The sequence below is a fragment of the Periophthalmus magnuspinnatus genome, chromosome 10, assembly GCF_009829125.3.
Source record: "Periophthalmus magnuspinnatus isolate fPerMag1 chromosome 10, fPerMag1.2.pri, whole genome shotgun sequence".
Classification (NCBI taxonomy): Eukaryota; Metazoa; Chordata; class Actinopteri; order Gobiiformes; family Gobiidae; genus Periophthalmus; species Periophthalmus magnuspinnatus.
Window position 1 is genome coordinate 380728 of NC_047135.1, and position 23008 is coordinate 403735.

At 45.0% G+C, this 23008-nt stretch overlaps 1 long non-coding RNA gene across 4 annotated transcripts in view; it reads left to right on the forward strand.

Moving 5' to 3' along the window:
* Window positions 1-23008, forward strand: part of LOC129456561 (uncharacterized) — a 162049-nt gene that overhangs the window by 9383 nt on the left and 129658 nt on the right. For 2 of the 4 annotated variants that reach the window (XR_008648843.1, XR_008648842.1), the window contains exon 2: window positions 7398-7479. This is a non-coding gene — a long non-coding RNA (uncharacterized LOC129456561). Of the gene's footprint in view, window positions 1-7397; window positions 7487-23008 lie in introns of all 4 variants that reach the window. The other 2 variants (XR_008648845.1, XR_008648844.1) reach the window with 1 other exon arrangement.

Below are 23008 nucleotides of genomic sequence, written 5' to 3' on the forward strand. Positions count from 1 at the left end.
GTTTAGTCCTGGTTCAGTCCTGGTTCAGTCCTGGTCCAGTCCTGGTTCAGTCCTGGTTCAGTCCTGGTTCAGTCCTGGTTCAGTCCTGGTTTAGTCCTGGTTCAGTCCTGGTTCAGTTCTGGACTGGTCCATGTTTTGTGACTTTAAAGGTTCATATCTGGACTCTGTTCTGTTCTAATGTCGTTTCCTCGTCACACACAGACCTGGAGTTGTGTTTTGTTTCATTCACATGTTTAACACACAAACTCTTTTTAGGCTGAGTTCTTCTCTCAAACTGAAAACACTCTGTTCCACCTTGTGATGTCATCATGTGGTGATACAGGAAGTGCTCCACTGTGTTTTTAAACTCCACACACCTTCATTTATAGAATCATTTGGATCATTTCAGTGAATCTGGAGTTGTCGATCTTCTACTGAACTAAAGGTAAAAGGAGGAGGAGTTAACTTGAAAATTACCACTTGATGACATCACAAGGTGGAATGTCACATTTTGAGTTTTGTAGATGTTACAGACTAATAATAAAGTGTGACTCAAACATGTGTGAACGAAACAAAACTGTTTTTAATGAGGTAAAAACATTAGAACTCGGTTTAAACCTCAGAGTCGGTTCAGTTTGATTTACAGTCGCAGTTTTAATAGAATCTTTTCCGACACCTGTTTGTTTGCGACGCTCCTGCTGTTTCCTGATGACTTTACCCAACAGTAAAATGACGTTTATGATAATAATGGTCCAAAGCGGCGCCTGTGTAAACTCTGTTCCATATGGCCACTGTTGAACATAAGAAAAGCCTGTTCCATCTGTTAAACTCACCCGATGTGGCCTGGTTTGAACAATGCAGATAAGTCCCATTGTTCGTGCATCCGTTTGAGTCAAAGGACTAAATAACAACATGTCGAGGGCAGAGCGTCCACGGGGTCGAACACGCGGAACACGATTTAAACCTGCTCCAGATGAACTCTACACCACATTTACACTGAGAAACACGACGCTTTTAACCCACGTTTTCAGCCTCCTGCTTATAGGCGCCATTTTGAGGACTTATCACTATTCAGAAGATTGAATCATTAAATACTATGGATCATTTTTCATCACACACAAACCCACAGATACTGTATTTAAAATGTCCCCCCGTGTGCGCCCCCTATATGTGTCCCCCCGTGTGCGCCTTGTATATGTGTCCCCCCGTGTGCGCCCTGTGTATGTGTCCCCCAGTGTATGCCATGTATATGTGTCCCCCGTGTGCGCCCCATATATGTGTCCCCACGTGTGTCCCCCCTATATGTGTCCCCCCTTGTGTGCCTTGTATATGTGTCCCCCTGTGTGCACCCCCTATATGTGTCCCCCCGTGTGTGCCTTGTATATGTGTCCCCCGTGTGTGCCTTGTATATGTGTCCCCCGTGTGTGCCTTGTATATGTGTCCCCCCGTGTGCGCCCGTGTATGTGTCCCCCCGTGTGTGCCTTGTATATGTGTCCCCCCGTGTGCGCCCCGTGTATGTGTCCCCCGTGTGTGTGTCCCCCCGTGTGCGCCTTGTATATGTGTCCCCCTGCGAACATAAAGTACAGAACCAAACATCCTCCTCATATCTGCGTCTCTGGATTTACGGCGGCAGACGGCGTTGACAGGCGTCTTTATCGTGACCTGGTTTGTTTCTTTTCAAAACAAAACAGAAAAAAACCCCAAAGAAAAACAATAAAAACCTGGAGCGAATTTTTGGGAACGAACAAAGTGATAAGTTTGAGCAGAAACTCTGGAAACAGACGATTTAAACACGTCACATCTATGAGAATCTATGAGGATATAAAAGAAACACGCTGAGAAACGTCTGCATGAACCTTCAGAACAATTTACTGAGCAGAATCAACAGAAAGAGCAAAACTGGTGTCCAATTATGAAGAGCAGCGGGATCCTGGCCAAACCAAAGTTGTGAACATATATTTAAATAAAAGATTCATTTAAGACTGAATTTTATTTCAGAGTAAATCTCACAGATCGTTGAGCCACAGCTGAGACAGAGATCTTTCCTCTGGACACAGAAACTGTGAGGTTTTCTCCAGTTTCTGAAGAAGAAACTGTTTATGTTGGAGAAGAGGAAAGTGAAGCTCAGTTTGTGTTGTATTGTCCATCAGAACATCAGAACATTAGAACGTTAGAACGTTAGAAGAAACAGAGCCTGGAACACGTGAATATATAAGCACAGGCTCAGAGTGAGAGCAGCACAAAGGAGCCAGATAAACATATAAATATAGTATATATACAGTATACATACATATAAATACATATAAATACATATAAATACATATAAATACATATAAATACATATAAATACAGTATAAATACATATAAATACATATAAATACATATAACTGGAGTGTGACTCTCAGACTTAAATCCAGTTTGTGGTGACAGTGTCTGAAGAGCGTTTTGTCTGGAGTTAATCCCGCTCTAAATAAATCCCGCTGTAAACGCTCGGCTCATGGAGCTGTTTTATACGACACAAAAGGACAAATAAAAAAACACTTGTTTCTTATTGTTTCTTGTTGTTTCTTGTTGTTAATCCTCGGCCCCTGACCACGATTATTCAAATCCGGGTTCAAAAACTCTGTGGAATTACACAGGACGAGCAGCAGGAGTCAAGTGTCCACACGACTGTGGAGTGTGACCAGGGCCGCTGTGTGTGTCCTGTGAGCACTCGCCTCTCCACAGACCTGTCCTGTAACGTGGCTGGTGAGGAGACAAAGAGAAAACATTCTGTTCAATTCAATTTAATTTTGTAAAGCCCAAAATCTCAGCAGCCATCGCCCGAAGAACAAGATTTAACCAACAGGAAACAGAAGCAGGAACCAGAGCGCCCCCTGTCCTCAGACCCTCCTCCTACAGGAACCAGAGCGTCAGGAAAACTAAACTTAACCAGGACTAAACCAGGACTAAACCAGGACTAAACCAGGACTAAAAATAATAATAATAATAATAATGATAATAACAATAATAATAATAATAATAATAATAATAATAATAATAATAATAATAATAATGATAATAACAATAATAATAATAATAATAATAATAATAATAATAATAATAATAATAATAATAATAATCCCATTTGGTGTTGTCAGTGTCTTCAGTCCCTCCTGTGTCTGTGGAGCTTTGACTCCTCCCACTATAACCACATTTACTCTTCTTTTGGAGGATGGACATGTTATTACATTAATGTTCAGCAGTGTCAAGTTACAGATGAGCTCTGTGGAGAGGCAAGCCCAGGTGACAGACCCACACCAGAGAAGTTACACAGTGCATCTTTAAACAGAGGAAATAATAATAAAGTTCCGTCGACCTCCTGTGTCGAGGAAAAATGAATCTGACCTGAAACGAAACAAGTCCTGTCCTACTTTTACTTTACAACAAACCACTGTCCAATCAGAAAATGACTCTGACTCAGCCGCCGCTCATGAGCCAACCTCAACGTCACATGGTCACGGTCACATGGTCACGGTCACATGGTCACGGTCACATGGTCACGGTCACATGGTCACGGTCACATTTTATTAAACACCTTTCCACCTTCAAAGCTCAAAGGGCTTTACATCAAGAACCACACACCCACACACACACACACACACACACCCTCACACACTCACCCACACACCCCCACACTCTCACACTCACACACTCACACACACTCACACAGACACTGGGGTTAAGTGTCTTGCCCAAGGACACAACAGCAGCATTCATCTGTGGAGCAGGAATCACACCCTCAACCTGTGGGTCAGTGGACAAATGCTCTACCAACTGAGCCACTGATGCCACTTTCAGATATACAAGTATATTTGTACTACTACAACTACTACTACTGCTGCTACTGCTACTGTTACTACTACTGCACTGTCCTGGTTAATATAAGTATACAGTATATAAGTATACAGTACATAAGTATACAGTACTATATGTTTACTACTTCTATCCCAGTTACTATGACGACTCCAGTGTTGTTCCTTTTGCTGTGGTCATTTCTTCATGTGCAACAGTCACAGAACGACTGAAGAGTTTGTGCTGAGGTCAGGACCTGAGCGTCTGACCAGTGTGGACAGGACTACAGACCTGAGCATCTGACCAGTGTGGACAGGACTACAGACCTGAGCATCTGACCAGTGTGGACAGGACTACAGACCCGAGCATCTGACCAGTGTGGACAGGACTACAGACCCGAGCATCTGACCAGTGTGGACAGGACTACAGACCTGAGCGGTGTGGTCAGGTGCTCAGGTCCTGACTGGTGTGGTCAGAGTCCCTGATGTGTTTGCTAAGCTAAAGGCCCGAGACAAAACACGGAGATGTGTGTGTTTGTTTGTGTTTTGTGTGTGTTTTGTGTGTGTTTTGTGTGTGTTTGTTTGTGTTTTGTGTGTTTTGTGTGTGTTTTGTGTGTTTGTGTGTGTTTTGTGTGTGTTTTGTGTGTGTTTTGTGTGTTTGTGTGTGTTTTGTGTGTTTTGTGTGTGTTTTGTGTGTTTTGTGTGTTAGATGCTGTAAAATGTGTCATGATGTATTATTATCGTTGCAGCTGTGACTGAAAAACAAAACTCTCAGTTTCGTCTTGGTCACATTAGTTTGTGTCATTTGCATAAATCGTCTCGTTGAAACCTGCCGAGGATTGAACAAAAACAGAAATCCGATTACTCACATCAGATGTGTTTAAATAGAATCTCAGTAATCCGATAACTCCTGAAATCAGATAACGATCAGATTTGTGGCGTGGGCGTCACAGACGGAAAATCCACTGGAATAAAAGACACATTAAAAAGAGTTTGGACTGTTCCACACCTGTGTGTGTGTGTGGGGGGGTGTGTGTGTGTGCATGTGCGTGGGGGTGTCTGTGTGAGAGTAGGGGTGTGTGTGGGGGTGTGTGTGTGTGTACGTGTGTGTGTGTGTGTGTCTGACGGGGTGATGTAATCAGTGTAGTTTGAGTTTGCAGTGAGATGATCCTTGTTTCTCTTCATTAGCGCCTCGTGCTAAATGAACACTAGCTCTTAATACATTTTGAAACACAAAGACGAACGATGACGAGCTGATTTTATAATTGTATTTACTCTGAGTTACTGGAGTCTGATCGTCTCATTTGCTAATTAAAGTGGGATTGTAAGATTAAAACTGAGCGTCTGACAAACACCGCGGCCTCACAACTTTGTGTAATGATTTCATTAAACTTGAAACAGCAGCGACCAGGGAGAAATCAGACTGTCAAATCACAACAACGACCAGGAAAAATCACAACAACGACCAGGAAAATCACACTGTCAAATCACAACAACGACCAGGAAAATCACAACAACGACCAGGAGAAATCACACTGTCAAATCTGTTTACATATATGGACTTTTCCCAAATAGACATAATTTAATATCATAAATGAGGCTGATGGAACCATTTAAAATCAGATCATGAGCCAAGACTGAGACAAAAACACAAACACAACACAAAACCATAACACTAACACATAATTCTTATACACAGATTTACACAAACACACTACAAATAAGACATTCATCAAAAGTAGATTTCCAAGTTTAAAAGTTTAAACCAAACAAAGCGTCTGATCCAAACTCGGTCTGATCCAAACTCCTGCGGCACATTTGTAATTAACAGACACTGACGCAGCATTTTACCTCATGAAGCTACTGAATGAACTGGAGTCGGGTAAAAACCATGATCCAGGTCCAGAGTCGCCAGGGATCCAGAAAACACACTTCTTCTGTACTTTCTGAAGATGTGAGTCTGATCAACAGGCTGTGATTGACAGGTGGATTAGCCAATCAGGGACATGCACGGTCCAAATAAAAAGATAAATAAAGAAAAAACATCAAAGGGGTTAAAAACACGGCGGATTTCTGCAGAGTCAATGACGCACAAAACTGTGTTAATCTGAGGTGCGATGTCCTCACTGATGGAAGGAGGTTTTCACTCAAAATCTCATGATACTTGGCCCTGTTCATTCTGTCCTTTACACGGATCAGTCGTCCTGGTCCCTTTGCAGAAAAACAACCCCAAAGCATGATGTTTCCACCCCCATGATTCACAGTAGGTCTGATGTTCTTTGGATGAGACTCTGCATTCTTTCTCCTCCAAACATGACAGGTTTTTACCAAAAAGTTGTATTTTGGTTTGATCTGACCCTGTGACATTGTCCCAATCCTCTTCTGGATCCTCCAAATGCTTCTGTCAAACTTCAGACGGGCCTGGACAAGTCCCGTCTTAATCAGGGGACACGTCTGGCACTGCAGGATTTGAGTCCCTGGTGGTGTAGTGTGTTACTGATGGTCCCTTTGTTACTTTGGTCCCAGTTCTCTGCAGGTCATTCACTCGGTCGTGTGGTTCTGGGGTTTTTGCTCTTTGTTCTTGTGTCATTTTGACCCCACGGGGTCAGATCTTGGTGGAGCCCCAGGTCTTGGTCTTGTTCCATTTTGTAATACTTGCTCCACAGTTGATTTGTTGACTCCAGCTCTTACCTGTTGCAGATTGAGTGTTCGGGGCCTGGTGTCTACAGTTTTGTTTGTGGTTCCTTTGCTCTTTGGTCTTGTCCATAGTGGAGTTTGAGTCTGACTGTTTGAGGTTGTGGACATGTGTCTTTTATACTGAGGACGAGTTCAAACAGGGGCCATTAATACAGAGAACGAGTGGAGGACAGAGGAGCCTCTTGTTTATAGTTGACCAAATACTTATTTTACCGAGGAATTTACCAATTAATTCATTAAAAATCCTCCAATGTGATTTCCTGGATTCTTTCCCTCCATTCTGTGTCTCATAGTTGAAGTGAAATTACAGGCCTCTCGTCTTTTTAAGTGGGAGAACTTGAACAGTTGATGGATGAATAAACACTTTTTTGCTGTATGTTGTTATTAGTTCTGTAGGTTTGTCGTCTCCATATCGTCCACATTATCATTGTCATTGCATGAGTGTAGTATAATGTTAGCTTGCAGAGTTAGCAAACACAAGTGCACCTGCTAACGCAAACATCACCTGTAATCGATCTAATGATGTGACTTTGTGCTTTGACGATGCAGCGTTTGCCTTTTGCCTCGTCCGTTTCACTCACGTTTGACTGATAAGACTCTCAGGAAGCACTCAGGAAGCACGACCCGATCTGATCAATGCATCAACAAACAGGAAATGCAACAACACACGAAACAGCGGAGCCTGCGGCGCTGTGTGCAGGCCGAGCGCGACCGGGGCCGGGGAGCGTTCCAAAATTCTAATAAAAGCAGAGGAAGCTAAGGGCAATGATAGATATGCTCGCAATGGATTCATTTATAGAGTGCAAGTCTATTGTTGGATAATAATTCAAACAGCCTGCTTCTTTCAGCGCAGCTCGATGGGGTTCCCTGGAGGACGCAGTGCTGTAGTCATCTGCATGTGTGTGTGTATGTGTGTGTGTGTGTGTGTGTGTGTGTGTGTGTGTGTGTGTGTGTGTGTGTGTGTGTGTGTGTGGGCAGTCTGCTAGCGTGCACGCGGTTCACTAACACAATTTTGGCGTTGCTGCTATCCCCGGGGCTAGGCGCGGGACAGGAGATTTATGTTCACTGTCGTCCACACGCGGCTCCTCCAGCTAGCTCTGCGCTCATTAAGGAGGCTACATGGTCATACGTGTTCCTCTAACAAGCTGCATGCCAACCCCCCACCCCACGCCAACACCCGCCCCACGCCAGCCCCACGCCAGCCCCCCACCGCCCCACGCCTGATGGATGTGAGGTAGAGCCAGCGCCCCGTGTGCAGGAACTACAGGATCACCTGCAGGAAGAAAATAAAAATATATAAAGAATAAGACGTATTTAATCTACACAAACTGTTGTTCCACATAAATAAATGTGCAACGACCCAAAACACGGCCTTTTACATTTATATTAAACATGTAAGAGTCGTTATTGTGTTGTTGCTGTGAATGTTCCACAGTTTTTCATTAAACTTGTGCATCTTCATTAGATCTGAACAGGGCAGAGCCTGGTCAGGACTCGAGGGGACAGCGCTGGGAAAAACCAGGAGCCACAGGGGGGCGCTGGTGGGAAAAACTGATGTTCTGTCCTTAGGCAAGACACTTCACCCACACTGCCTCATGTGAAAGTGACGAGTGAGAGCTGGAGGTGGAGCCGATGGAGCCGATGGAGCAGACTGGCAGCCTCAGGTCCATCAGTCTGCCCCAGAGTCAGGTCCATGTTAGCTCATGTTAGCGTCTTTGCAGTCAGGTCCATGTTAGCTCCTTTAGAGTCGGGTCCATGTTAGCTCATGTTAGCTCCTTTAGAGTCAGGTCTATGTTAGCTCATGTTAGCTCCTTTAGAGTCAGGTCTATGTTAGCTCCTTTGCAGTCAGGTCCATGTTAGCTCCTTTAGAGTCAGGTCCATGTTAGCTCATGTTAGCGTCTTTTGCTCTTGTGGCTGTGCGCCTGATCTCCCGCAGACCTGGTGCGTCGTCTTAATGTAAGAAACATGTCCAGGAGGGGGCGGTATGTCACGGACGGATGCTTTTATTGGGTGAAGTCATCTCGTGGCTGTAGCTGTGAGTACTCAGAGTATCCGTGAGAGTATGAGTACTTTTACTGAAGTACATTTTGCCCTTGAGTCTTGTAAACTCAATGAAGGCGACTAAATGTAATAAAAGCATCTGAGCGTGATGTTCGGCTCTTATCCTCGAGATGTTTTGTGGATTCTGACGTAAACTCTGCGCTCAGAAAACTGGCTCTGCTCAAACTTATAAAACTGTGAGAGACGAGGAAAGTACATGTGATTAAACCGAGAGAGAAAACCTAGAAGAAGAAACAAAAGAAGAAACAACAAAAGAAGAAGAAACAAAAAACATTATTTTTGGCTCTCAGGGTCTGACTATTTTTATCTGTTTTTTCTCAGTTGTGGGAGGTGGATTTGAAAACATTTCATAGAAGAAGCTGAACTGAAGCCTCGTGTGCAGCAGGAGACACGGCTCATGTAACGATTCAAATATCGATATCGATCTGATACTGATGCCTGAGCTTTTTAGGAGCTGACTCAGTCTCTGTGCACATGTTTCACTCACAGTTTGCTTCAGTGAATAAGATGTGTCTTTATGAACAGACAAATGTGGAAAAAGAAAAAATAAATCACAGGCAGACGTGAAGTGAGAAGTGACTGAGTGAGTCTGACGTCTCCACAGCTTCAGCTCAAATGAAGCTCATCGAGGTTAGAGCAGGTGTAGAGACCACGAGTATCACAGCAACCAAAGAGCCAATCAGGAGCCAGGCTGCTGAAGGTAACGCCCCTTCCTGCAGCGCTGTCAATCAAACCTGTTGCTAACGCTAACAGGAGCGACCTCGGGGAAAGAAGGACCTGATTTGTCTGTTATTAATGTTCAGATCTTGATTTACAGACACAATAGTGAAATAAAAACCCCAGGATCATGTAGAGGGTTAATACGAACATTTAAGACCAGAATGAGTCTGAAGCAGCAGAGACAGAGGGAGGAGACAGTTTATATATAGAAAGTGAATTGGAGCCAGAGTCGATGGAGCAGGAAGTGCACCATGACCACTTCCTGTGTGGAACGCGGTGGCAGCAGGTTAGATAAATGGACACATTTATATAAACAGTCACATTTTTTACATAAGTTAAATGTCGTAAATCTGGCTAATCGGACCAATCGGACTCAGTCCAGCTCCGGCAGGTGAGGGAGGGAATGAGCAGGACAGGAGGTAAAACATGGAGCGGAAAGTGCGGATCGTGACATTAAATCTTAGTTAAAATCCACTTTATTAAATCCTCTGTGTTTATTTGGCACATTTTACAAACAAAACAGATTCAAAAGTGCAACAGTTTAACATCATTTGTGGATCTTGCTGTGGAACCTAAAATTTTAATATTGCATGAGTAAAATTAGAAAAAACTGGTCAAAAGAACAACACAAAACAACACAAAACAACACAAAAAGTCAAACCGTCTCTACACAGTCACACTCAGGCGACGTGACAGTTCTGTTTGTACGACATATTAATATTTCTCCAAAAAGGTAATCTCCAAATATTCAACTTTAATCTTTATCCTCTTAACTTTTAATGACACGAACACTGATATGAAATTAAAATATTTGCTCTCGTCGCTCGCCGTGTGCGTTGGCTGAGACTAATGAGCTCCGTTTTAGCGTTGGAGTGTGTTTGCTAATCGCTATGGTTACCTGATATGAAACGAGCGTCGCTTCCATCTGCAGGTCGGACTGAAGCAAACACGAGGCCACGTGAACATACAGAGGTTTGTTTGTCTCGCGGCTCTATCTGTTTCTCTCCATAATCGGCCTCACGACGCCTCACGACGCCTCTCGGGTTTGTTTGGAGAGACTCGCCCGAGTGCACAGAGCCGTGCACGTGGCGCTCGCTGCGGCGTCTTCCATCGGCCTTTTCTTGTCATGTTAATCAGCCGCATTCAGAACCCAGATCGGGCTTTGTTAAAATGTCATTTGATGAGAACTCGGCGCTGGAGATGTGCTCAGAATGAAGCGACTTACGTTGAAAAGCCGCTTAACTAAAACTAACTGGATGCAATTAGGCTTATCCACGAGGAGAAGAAAAGACGAGGAATAGACTGTGGACTTAGACCTGGGACTTTGAGGAACTTCAACAAGTGAAAGGTCTGCTCCTGTTTGGTGTTTTATGTAACAGAGACAACAGGGAAACGATAAAGTCTCATCACAGTCACACGTTTGTGAGAAACTTTTAAGTATTTCACTGTGAGCTGGAGAAAGTAAAAGTATTTTTAGAGTCTTAAACGCAGGGGCATCAGACTCAAATCCACCGCCAAACTCAATATTTATTTAAAACTGACTGCACTGTGGCGCATGCACATTTGATATGATCTCATAGGCCAAATATAATTGTACCGCGGGCCAGATTTGGCCCCCGGGCCTGAGTTTGACATATGTGTTTTGATGCTTTTAAAATGACTTATTGTATTTTCCAGAGTATAAGTCACATCAGTCAAAAATGGATAATAATGAATAAGTTGCACCGCCGGACAAGCTATGAAAAAAGTGACACTTCTCCAGAAAATACAGAAGTTTGTCTTAGTAACATGTTATAACTTACAATAATGTAGGGAAAAAGGCAACAGGGGGCGCTAGCTCTGCATCTGCTGCACAAACACATCTCGTCTGGAGCTAAAAACTACGGCAGCTCTTGGCTCTTGGAGGGAAACTTTCGCCCTGAGCCTTAGGACAAGTTCAGAAGACGTGAAACGGAGGTTTATGATGAAGAGTCAAGACGTCACGACCTTTAACTCCTGTGTTTATGTAACTGGAGATAACTCATTAAAAACGCTCCTAATTATTCACCTAAAGCCGCTGTAGCTGCTCCGTTTGGTCATAATGATTTTTATAATGAAGACGCACGGCTCTGTTCTCGCCGCTGTTCCCTGACCACAAAAAGAGCTGGACGCAGGTAATGGCCGCCCCTGGTCTTGTTTACACGTGTTTTTACGGCGGTGACAAAGCTCTACGCAGAGGCCAATTCCAGATAAGGTTTGCGATGGGAGTCAGGCCAAACCTTATTTACGATCCCGCCGCTGATGACTGAAGGTGTGGACCCTCCGTGCTCCGCAGCTGTCTATAACTCAGGCCCGGCCGAACTCGCAAATAAAGAGGTCTGCAGTCACATTTTACACAGCAGTAAACTGTAACTTAATAACGGCCAGCTCGTATCGCCGGCGAGCTCGTATCGACGGCGTGCTGCACCGCGCCGCTTCACAAATGATGGAGGAGACGTTAACAGCATCATTACCGCGGCGGGCCGTTGTAATCAAACGACTCGGAGTTATTCAAACTAACAGAGAGTGAAAAATAACCCCTGACCGGCCGAGCGTCCCTGCAGACGACTAATGGAGGAAGTGACAAAGAGAGAGTTTAGTTTAACGTGGGAACATCAGACGTCTGCGGCTCGTGCGACGCTCATCGGGTTTTGTTTCATTCACAAAGAAAAACATGTTATCCTGTATATTTTGTCATATTTCCCAGAATGCTCCAACAACATGGCGTCGAGTGAAATCATCAAACAAACGACTTCACTCCATGTACGGCCACGGGCGTAAACAGAGGGGGACAAAGGGTCCGTTGTGCTGGGCCCCAGGGTTTAAGGGGCCCACAAATGAACCTTCATCCTATTCATTTATATTAAAGGGGGGCCCGTGTGACGCGTTCGGCCCCAGACCCTGAAATCTCTGTCGACGCAGCTGCAGACAGTGAAACACTCACAGAAACACTCACAACAACAAAGTGAATCGATACTGAAGCAGATACTGTTGTGAGCCTCATTTTAGCTGCAGCTCTCCTCGTGTACGGGGTGATAAAGTCATTTCTGCCTTTGAAGGGTTTATTTTAACGTACAGAGGTGCGTTATTGAGGCTTTATTTGTCCTTTAAACATACTTTTTGATACGTTTTCATTAGTTTAGTTTAGTATTCAGCAGCAGCAGATTTAAACTGAGGAACATATGAGTCTGACAGAAGCAAAGACAAAGTTCCTCCTTAAAGTGTCATAATTTAACCTGCACGAAATGAGGCTGCAAACATTTTAAAATGACACTCCAATGACCCTTGGCCCCTGTCGACCCAGGTCTGGAGTTTACTGTTTAAATGCAAAAAAAGCTCAAAACGAGTCCAGTGAATCAGGAAAAACCAGGTTTTTTATCCATTATGTAAAACTTTTGGGGGTAAAATCTAAAGAAAATGATTGAAAGTGAATGATGTAATATTTAAGTCCAGATCTGTGTTTTTGTCCAGCGTTGACCCGCGGCTAAAACCTCAAACAGGTCGACTGTTCTGTGTCTTATTCCTGAAACACGGAGGCTCTTAAATAGATTCAAATCCTGAAGAGTCATAACGTGGAGCTTCAAACACATCTGAAAAACACAACTGTAGATTCTCATACAAAAGAACATTTATTTTCTTCTTTTATTGGCTCTTTCGCTCACACTCCTCCATTACACTCTCCCTGATTAATAACTCTGCAGTTTTGCACTTTTGGTCATTCACCCGCTCCCTTTGCACTCTCTCTTTCTCTCTCTTTCTCTCTCTTTCGTTCTCTTTCTCTCTCTTTCTCTCTCTTTCGTTCTCTTTCGTTCTCTTTCTCTCTCTTTCGTTCTTTTTCGCTCTTTCGCTCTTGTTCTCGTTGGCTAAACGCAGACGGCGCTCGGAAAGTGGCGTTTTATCATTGCGTTTGTAAAACTGTGGACAGGTCAATTCATTCAACGCAAAGCTGTTTGGGTTGGCGCGCTGTGGCCAAAGCTGTTTGTGTTGGCGCCCCCTGGATATTTCTTTAAAAAGATATTTGGAGAGAGGTTTCAATTTCGAACTTGACTTCCAAAATAAACCTTTTCACTTCCAATGATACGAAACTAGAACAGTCCTCACAGCGAGCAGAGCTATTGTAAATTATGTCTCGGAGTCGTGCTGCGGAAAGCGAGAAAAAAAGAAAATTTGTCAAATAAGGGGAGCCCCCGGCCGATGGGTCGGATCTGGGCGAGCGGCGGCGGCGGCGACACGGCTGCAGTTCATCCACAGCCAAATTTACACAGCAGATGAAGCGGGCGAGGTCTGCTCCAGTTAACCTGCGTGTTGTTAGCTGCGTGTTGTTAGCGTTCGGGCTAATTATCTGGGAGGAAAGGCTGCGCCGCCGCCGCTGTGTGCAGATGAGAGGCCGTGATTGTTCATTTAGACAAATAACACGATCAAGCTGCGCGTTTGAGTCTCTATCCAGATCCACTCAGACGCAGCGAGACACGAGCCGCTGTGATGTGGGAAACAGAGGAGCCGCTTTTCTGTTTCATTTAAAAAAAACATCATGTCATTGTTTTGTTTTGGAGCTGGAGCAAATGGAGCTGAACAGTGACCAGCCGCTCAGTTCAGGAGGTAGGTTTTCCTTCTTTTTCCCATAAACATTTCCCAAAAATTCTAATATTAAGACATAATGGAGGCCGACCAGCTACAGGAACTAATATCCATGACACAGTTTTAGTCCAAAAAACACAGTTTAAACACAAGATTCTGCGAAATGCTTTAGAAAAGAAAGATTTTAAATAAAAGTACAGGTCATCATTAGTTACAAAGACATGATCAGCCCTGACGTTTTAAACTTCTAATATTCATTCTTTTCTGGAAACTCAAAGGGAAAAATGGAAGAAAAAATGTACTTCTGGAAACAGGAGGTGGGTGGTCACTGTGGATCCATAGAACATCGTCCACTGTGGAAAATACACAGGAAATTCAAAGTGTTTAGGAAGAAGAGCTTAGACGTTTATTGTTCTCAAGTTCCTGGTTAAAGAAGAAGAAGAGACGGGCCCCGAACGATCCAAACTCTGTGGATTTACCTGGAGTTCAGAGTCAGTGAGTCAAAGTGTTCAGACACATTTCAACAACCGATGCCCAAAATAGTGTTGGATTCTGTTGGATTCTGTTGGATTCTGTTGGATTCTGCTGGATTCTGCTGGATTCTGTTGGATTCTGTTGGATTCTGTTGGATTCTGTTGGGTTTTGGGTCTAGTCTCTGTTAAGGAAATATGTTTGGGATTATATCACGATTAAAAGATTATTCACTGGCCACTGGTGTAGATTATCTCAGTGGTTTCCAACATTTCCCCTCATTTTGTGAAACATGTTGAGTGAGCAGTAAACACGAGGAGGCGTGTGTTAAACCTGCAGAGCGGCTCCTCGTTGTTTATCGCTGTTTCCACGGCGACAAACTGAACCGTGTCACCTGTGAAAAGCCTGTTCTGTCTGAAAATGTCTCAGATATTTGTGTTATTTCAGTGTTTTAAATGAAGCTCATCTCTGTTTTCTGCTCAGAGCAGCTGGGCGTTTGTTTACACGTTGCTATGGTGATGTCATGGCGATGGCGCGGAACACCGCTGTCGGAATTCTAACCATTGGAATCTCACTGACCGAGGAGCAAGACGTTATAAAACAGTAATGATCATAAAGAAATAAAAATGAAAGGATAAATGAGGCCATCACCTCTGTTTCCCTCTGTTTTATCTGAGTCTGAGTCACAGAGGCATCGGTTCAAGAGGGACTCAGACCTCCCTCACCCCAGACACTTCCTCCAGCTCCTGCCGCCGGGACCTGAGGTGTCCCCAGGTCACCCAGAGACATGGGCCGTGTCCCAAATGCACCGTTCGAACCCTTCAATGTACAGTTCAAAATGCTGTTTGAAGTACCCGCCCGATGAAGGTACTCCTCCTGCTGAAGTGGGACACAGAGACAACTTCAACCGAATTTGTCCCCGGTGAGTCAGTGCTCATTCTCCTCCCTCAGGTGGATAAACTCATCTGCTCGTCGCTCCCTAAAGACAAAAGAATATTCTTAAATAAGGACAAATATTAAACATTACGACAGCTGCACTAAAACACAAGTGTTTGTTTAAACAGATTAAACTCAAACGTCACAGAGTCGCCTCAGATCTTTACTCACATTTTAACAGTTTCATGTCGCTCTGTTGTTGTTGATGTAAACTGTACTTACATTTGAACGTGTTTTGTGTAGTGTGCTCCATTTTCTTTTCTTTTTTGCATCGGCGTGGTGCATGAGACACATGGGACAGGTCTTGTCACGCCGGAATTTACATAACCCCTTAAATGCACCGTTCGAACGTCGTATTTAAGGGCACTTTGGCGAATGGGACACGGCTTTCGTCCCTCAGCGTGTCCCCCCTCCGTCCCGGGCTGTTCCTTCATTAAACTTCACACAGTTTGGTTTGGACCCCACGGACTCGTCTTTGGTCTCGACCCCCCAGGTTGAAACGGCTGCATTACGTCAGTGTTACAGCTTTTGTAAATAAAATGTCTTTAAATATTTGGACCGGTCTCTGTCTCTGAGTTTACACAACGTTACTCTGACTCTGATATAAAACTATTCAACTTTCCAAAACAAAAGGCCCCGGTGCTGCTGGTTCTTCATAGTTTCATAGTTTCATAATGACGCTGGAATGAAACACACTGAAGCTGAAACGCAGTGAAACCCGAGGTGCTGTCGTCTCTAAACTCGCTGCTGTTCTCACATTTGTGTTTTGTAATAAACATTTGTTACAGGTTCCGCTCTGAAATGAAAACCAGGTGCCGGTCTCTCTGTCGGTTTGAAAACATTTTACTGGCTCCTTTTGGCCCCTAAAAGCAAACGCAGACACAACCTGGGCCAGATCTTTTACACTTTTATTTTCCAGGCAAATTCGTGTCCATTTATAGAAAGTGGAGCATTGTGGGTATCAGAGCTCGCGTCCCCGGTGAGTCTGGGATGTCCTGCAGTATTCTGGCCCTCCGCACACTCAGAGGCACTTTAATTATCCCCAGCTGTGCCTCGTGTCCCGTCCCAGCTGTGCCTCCTCGTCCCTCCGTCCTCTTCGCCATCATCACGCTCCGGCGGTCAAGGTGAGTCACGCCGCTGCATAAATCTGCAAATATCCGACTGTAGGCGAGAAAAAAAAGAAGAAAATAAAACCGCTGCAAATCTGTGTCACTGTGTCCACACTGTGCACTACAGGGGGCGCTGTTTGGAGGACACGCCGTTTTTCACAGTGTCTGAATGTGAAGGGAGTGAAAAAATAGTGCACTGAAAATTTCCCACAATGCACCTTGAAAAATAGTGTCCGGCGCTGGTCAGTAGGGGGCGGTATAGACAATTACTCACCGGGAGAGTCATAAAACCACAGCGTCTCTCAGCCGAGCGTCCACACCCATGATCCTTTGCAGCTGATGTCATCGCTGTTCCCTGGGGATGTGATGCTAACTGGAGGCACTGCTCTGTCTGAAGCTCTGTTAGACTTTAATCTGAGTTTTATTTTAACACAATCTGACCAGAAAGAGCTGATTTATCTGAACTCCGACAGGTGAGCTGATCTGTGCTGTTAAACAAGCCACAAGCTAGTTAGCATTAGCATTAGCATTAGCATTAGCCAACAGTTTTTCAGTGGCTCTTTCTTAAACAGGACCATGAGCTCGGACTGACCACAGGCTCCTGAACACGAGCTCTTTAAATACAGTTTGTGTTTTGGAGTTTTCAGACGATCTTAAAACCGTCGTCATGGAAACAGCTGAAGATTCCACCATAAACATACAGGCAGGCCCCTCCCCTGTGTGATGTCACTCCCCTCAGAGGAGTTTCTGCTCAATAAGGAGACGGGCACATCCCTGTTACTGCGTCCACCACAGTCCCTCAGATCTGTGTCCTCAGGCTCAGCAAGGGACGTTCTGAGGACGTTCTTTTTACTCCTCTGAGGACGTTCTTTTTACTCCTCTGAGGACGTTCTTTTTACTCCTCTGAGGACGTTCTTTTTACTCCTCTGAGGACGTTCTTTTTACTCCTCTGAGGACGTTCCTTTACTCCTCTGAGGACGTTCTTTTTACTCCTCTGAGGACGTTCTTTTTACTCCTCTGAGGACGTTCCTTTACTCCTCTGAGGACGTTCTTTTTACTCCTCTGAGGACGTTCTTTTTACTCCTCTGAGGACGTTCTTTTTACTCCTCTGAGGACGTTCCTTTACTCCTCTGAGGACGTTCCTTTACTCCTCTGAGGACGTTCTTTTTACTCCTCTGAGGACGTTCTTTTTACTCCTCTGAGGATGTTTTTTTTACTCCTCTGAGGACGTTCTTTTTACTCCTCTGAGGACGTTCTTTTACTCCTCTGAGGACGTTCCTTTACTCCTCTGAGGACGTTCCTTTACTCCTCTGAGGACGTTCTTTTTACTCCTCTGAGGACGTTCTTTTTACTCCTCTGAGGACGTTCTTTTTACTCCTCTGAGGACGTTCTTTTTACTCCTCTGAGGACGTTCCTTTACTCCTCTGAGGATGTTCCATTTCTCCTCTGAGGACGTTCTTTTTACTCCTCTGAGGACGTTCCTTTACTCCTCTGAGGACGTTCTTTTTACTCCTCTGAGGACGTTCTTTTTACTCCTCTGAGGATGTTTTTTTTACTCCTCTGAGGACGTTCTTTTTACTCCTCTGAGGACGTTCTTTTTACTTCAGGTTGATGTTTTATTTTTGTGGTCTTTAGTATTGATCCATTATAAACACAGATCATTATTTATATTTTATTTATTCTAAACGTCTGTATCGATCGTAAACGTCTTATTAAAACAAACTGATCCATTGACGTCCTGTTCAGACCTCGGCGCCTCATCATGTTTCTCTATAAAATACATAAATGGATTTGTTCATAATCAGATGTACAGATCAGACACACATTTTTAAACGTGTGAATATTTATTATTGATCACTGACTGACCACAGGCTGAGCTGGTCTGGACGTTCTGGATACTCTGATCTTCTGACCTGCTTTGGCCTCTTGTCCACGTTGTGTTGGACGCGTCGGCTCTGCGTCCGTGTGGTTAATTATTTTTTCTTTTACGTGGGAGGAAACAGGAACAGCCTCGGGTTGGGTTTGATCCGGTGCCGTTCTGGACAGTTGCTGCAGCTTTTATCATGAGAAGCAGTTTGTAGGTAAGAGGTAATTATTTTTGGCTTAAATACAGCCGCCTCATTAAGCCTCAGTGAGAGCGGCAGGCCAGGTCAATTATCCAACGCGTTCAGTATTTTAGGATCCAGCTAACGCCTACTGACCGCTATAAATATGAAGCTCCAAAAAGCAGCACGTTACGCTAAACAAATACAAAATAAAGCAGCTTTGTACAGCTCCCATCAGCCGTTCAAACAGTTTATATTCACTGTGTTTGGAGGTTAAAATGTCCTTGTATCTGCTCAAAGTTCTTTATAAATGAGTGAGTGAAATTACGTCTAAAAGAGCGTTTGAGTGGCCTTGTGTCATCTAGATCTGGAGTTTAGTTTTAGGACATTTTCAGATGAATGAAGTGACTCAAAAACATAATCTGTGTAAAGACGAGTATCATAGCAACCAAAGAGCCAATCAGGAGCCAGGCTGTTGAAGGTAACGCCCCTTCCTACGACGCTGTCAATCAAACCTGTTGCTAACGCTAACAGGAGCGACCTCGGGGAAAGAAGGACCTGATTTGTCTGTTTTTAATGTTCAGATCTTGATTTACAGACACAATAGTGAAATAAAAACCCCAGGATCATGTAGAGGGTTAATACGAACATTTAAGACCAAAATGACGAGAAAAAAGAAAGTGAGCCAGAGTCGATGGAGCAGGAAGTGCGCCATGATCACCTGTTTGAACGTGGAGCTAGCAGGTCAGCTATGTCCATACAATTAATGGTCAAGACTCATGATTGAGTCCAGAAAAATGACACAATGTTGAACTTTGACGTCCAAAAGGGTCAAAGTTCATTGTTTGATCAGATGTAGCTCTGGAGGAAAAATGGAGCAAATATAAAGATCACAAACATTTAAAAGACGAAATGCAGAGAATGTCCCAGAGTTTATGAGTTTATGAGTTAGTTCAGACTGGTCACTCTGGGTCACTCTGGTCACTCTGGTCACTCTGGGTCACTCTGGGTCACTCTGGGTCACTCTGGTCACTCTGGGTCACTCTGGGTCACTCTGGGTCACTCTGGGCCCATCTGCGCTCTGTTTTTGTCCCGTTGGGAGGTTCGGGGGAGCGGGTGGTACAGTGACCACAGCGAGGGGCTGTTAGGGTCATTACGGCTCCGCTCGACTCTGTATTTCCAGTTTTCTGATGAGAGCCAAATGTTGTGGTGGAATCCCCGTGTCAGCGCGCCTTTGTTCCCCTCGCTCAGCTCCTGACCGGCCCATGCCAGCACAGCTGTGAGCGGCGGCGTGTAATAAAAGTCTAATGCGAGCAGCTGCTGGGGTTTGGCTGTGACGGTGTGTGTGAGATTACCACACTTCACTAGTCTCTGTCCCCCCAACGGTACAATTACACTTTAGAAATGCCTAATGGAATATCTACACACCCGCTGTAAGCAAACGCATAACGAGCTTTAGCTTAGCCTCTTCCTTTGGTCTCGCTCTGTCTCTCCACCGCGCCGCCACTCGTGCACAGCTCCGCGGCGCTGCCCCCAGAGGAGACACGCCGCACCTCCAGGAGCAGATGAAGGAAACAGGCTGCGTTTGTGGAATGAAAGGCCTTCGCTCTGAAGATTCCCACAGAGACGAACGAGCGCCGCCCCCCGAGGCCCGAGCTCTGGAAACGCAGTTTGTGCTCACATCCACCCGACAAATCACCGGCCCAACGGCGGAGACGAGTTGAAAGGCTGTGTCAACTTCATTAGGCGTCAGTGTGAGAGCGGTACAGGATGCGGCGACCCACATGGTCCCATACACGCGGAACAATGGAACAGAGCCTGGATCTGCGGCGGCTTTAGACCTGCTAAAGAGCCTTTGTAATGCGCCGTTTTATTATGCTAAACTCTTTTCTCCCACACTTTTTCATTAACTCCTAACCCATTGACTTGCTTATTTCACATTAAAATCTCCATGGTCCCGTCTCCTGTTTGTTAACCTGTCCTCCTTCCCGCTCTTCCCGTCTTATCCCATTATTCCGGCACCATCCCGGGTTGACGGATGAGATGCTTGTTATGCCGTCGCACCTTCTCAGAGGAGCGTCCCTGTGAAAGAGCGGGCGTCTGGGCACGGACCTGTCACTGCGCCGTCCAGATAATGGGCCCAAAGGCGCCGCGGCCTCAGCGGGGCAAAAGGGGGCGCTGTGCGTAACACGGACGCTTCATTATTTCAAGCACAAAGAGCAAACTCTGTCCAAAAAGGAGTTTTAACAACCTGAGACTTTACAATAAACTTTACTTTAATGCTGCACTAGGGAACTTTTCTTTTATGGAGATGTGAGAGAAGTCTGTGTTTATCAGAAGAGGCCATGTCCAGGATGTGACCAGTGTGACCAGTGTGACCAGTGTGACCAGTGTGACCAGTGTGACCAGTGTGACCAGTGTGACCAGACTGTAAAGAACGTCCCTCAGAGTTGGACACACAGACGAGGATCTTGTCACTGTTTGATTTGTCCACCTGTTGACCCTGAGCAGATCTGACCTTTAGTGACCCCTCAGTGAGAAAACAGGAGCTTCTTTTATGAGATGCAAAAAATAAGGATCTGAAAACATGAAATATGGATTAAATTAATGTGAAACTTTTAGGTAAAGCAAAATAAACCAAATGGAGTCTGGCAGAAACCTGAAAAGTTCCATAGTGCACCTTTAAACAGTAGTTTTAATATAACAAAGTAAAAATCCACATCACGTGTGACGCCCACGAGGAAAAGACCTGCAAAATATTCAATACTCATAATCAGACTTATACTTATACTTATACTCATACTTATACTTATACTTATACTTATACTTATACTCATACTTGAATCCTGTCTGACTGTGCCGTGTCTGGATGCTGTCCACTGCTCTGGACGCTGTCCTCCGGTCTGGACGCTGTCCTCTGCTCTGGACACTGTCCTCTGGTCTGGACGCTGTCCTCTGCTCTGGACGCTGTCCTCTGGTCTGGACATTTTAAATCTTTTCTCTCAGGAGAGACTCTGGAAACGTCTGGTTCTGTTGATCTGTGTTTTTTATTCCACCTGAAAACTCCAGACAATCAGAGCAGAAGATGGAGCCAAAAAGAGCCATGTACAACAGCACCAGCCCCACAGCACCAGCCCCACAGCACCAGCCCCACAGCACCAGCCCCACAGCACCAGCCCCACAGCTCCATCCCAAACTCCATCCCCAGCTCCAGCACCAGCCCCTGTCCTTAGGGGGGACATTACACATTCACACAGAGGAGGGGGGCGGGTGATGCCGGGGGTGGGTGATGCCAGGGGCGGGTGATGCCGGGGGCGGCGGACACAGAGTGGATGTGATGTCGACTTTAATGGCTGAAAACTCGATTTCTGGAGGTATTTAGGAGGAGTCCGGAGAGAGACTCTGGTCGTCCACTTTCTAAACGTTTTTGTTGGAGACAGAGCCGGATTTTTGACTCAGACTGAAGCAGAAACCTCATTATCTCTGCACCAACCTGAAACTGTGGCACCGTGAAAGAACCTGCGAAATCACAGACCTGACTGGGTCCAGATCTGAAACTAACGAGCCAAAGTCATTAACGAGCCAATCAGGACTGAATAAAATTATGACTAAACCAGGACTGACACAGCACCGGAAAAGGTCAGAGGGGCGACCGTGGCTCAGTTGGTAGAGCGTTTGTCCACTGATCTTAATTAAAACATCATCGTCTGATCCACTGACTCTTTGAGCCTTAAAGGTGGAAAAGTGTTGTATAAAATTATTGTTTAAATATGAAGTTATGGCTGAGTCTGGGACACAGAAAGAAGTAATGATGACAGCCTCTAGTGGTGATATGTGAGAATGCAGGTGGGTCGGACAGATGGAGCTTTAAGGGTTGGTCTTTTCTTATCAACTGTGACGATGTAAAATTGTATAAACTTTCATATCCACAGAACATGCAGGTGTAATGTCCATGTATCCACCCCACAACCCTCTCGTTAGGAGGTGAGAGTCTTACTCACTGCACCACCGTGTCCTCGGCGCAGTGCAGCCTCGTTACTGCTGTGACATCAAAGGAAAGTTCCCCACTGTCTTTACCGTCTGCGGGACAGGTACAAACTGACACAATGTTGTGCTTAGCAAACGAGCCGTCACGCCGCGCCGCGCCGCCGTTTTATCAAGCTAGCGCAGACAAGCTAGTTCCCCCATTATAAATGCAAAGGATGATGAAGCTATTACAAGGCTAATATTTGAGTCTGGACCGCGGACGGCCTTATCAGCGCACTCCTTCCATCTCTTTCATTAGCGCCACCTCATCGTGTTATTAGCATCAGCCACGAGACGACACGAGCGGCCCGAGATAACGCCGCGGCCCTTGATTAAAAGTGGCCCGTTACGTGAAGCGCGGCGTGAATCTATCCGCTGATCTAACGCACACAGACAGGATGATGTGTAGAGACATAAAAGTTAAGAGAATATCAGATCAGCAGTATAAAGATAACTGGTCTTACACGGCGCCGTTGCATCAGGAGCAAACGGCGTGATCCTTAATCTGTCTCATCGTTCAATAGAATTTCATCAT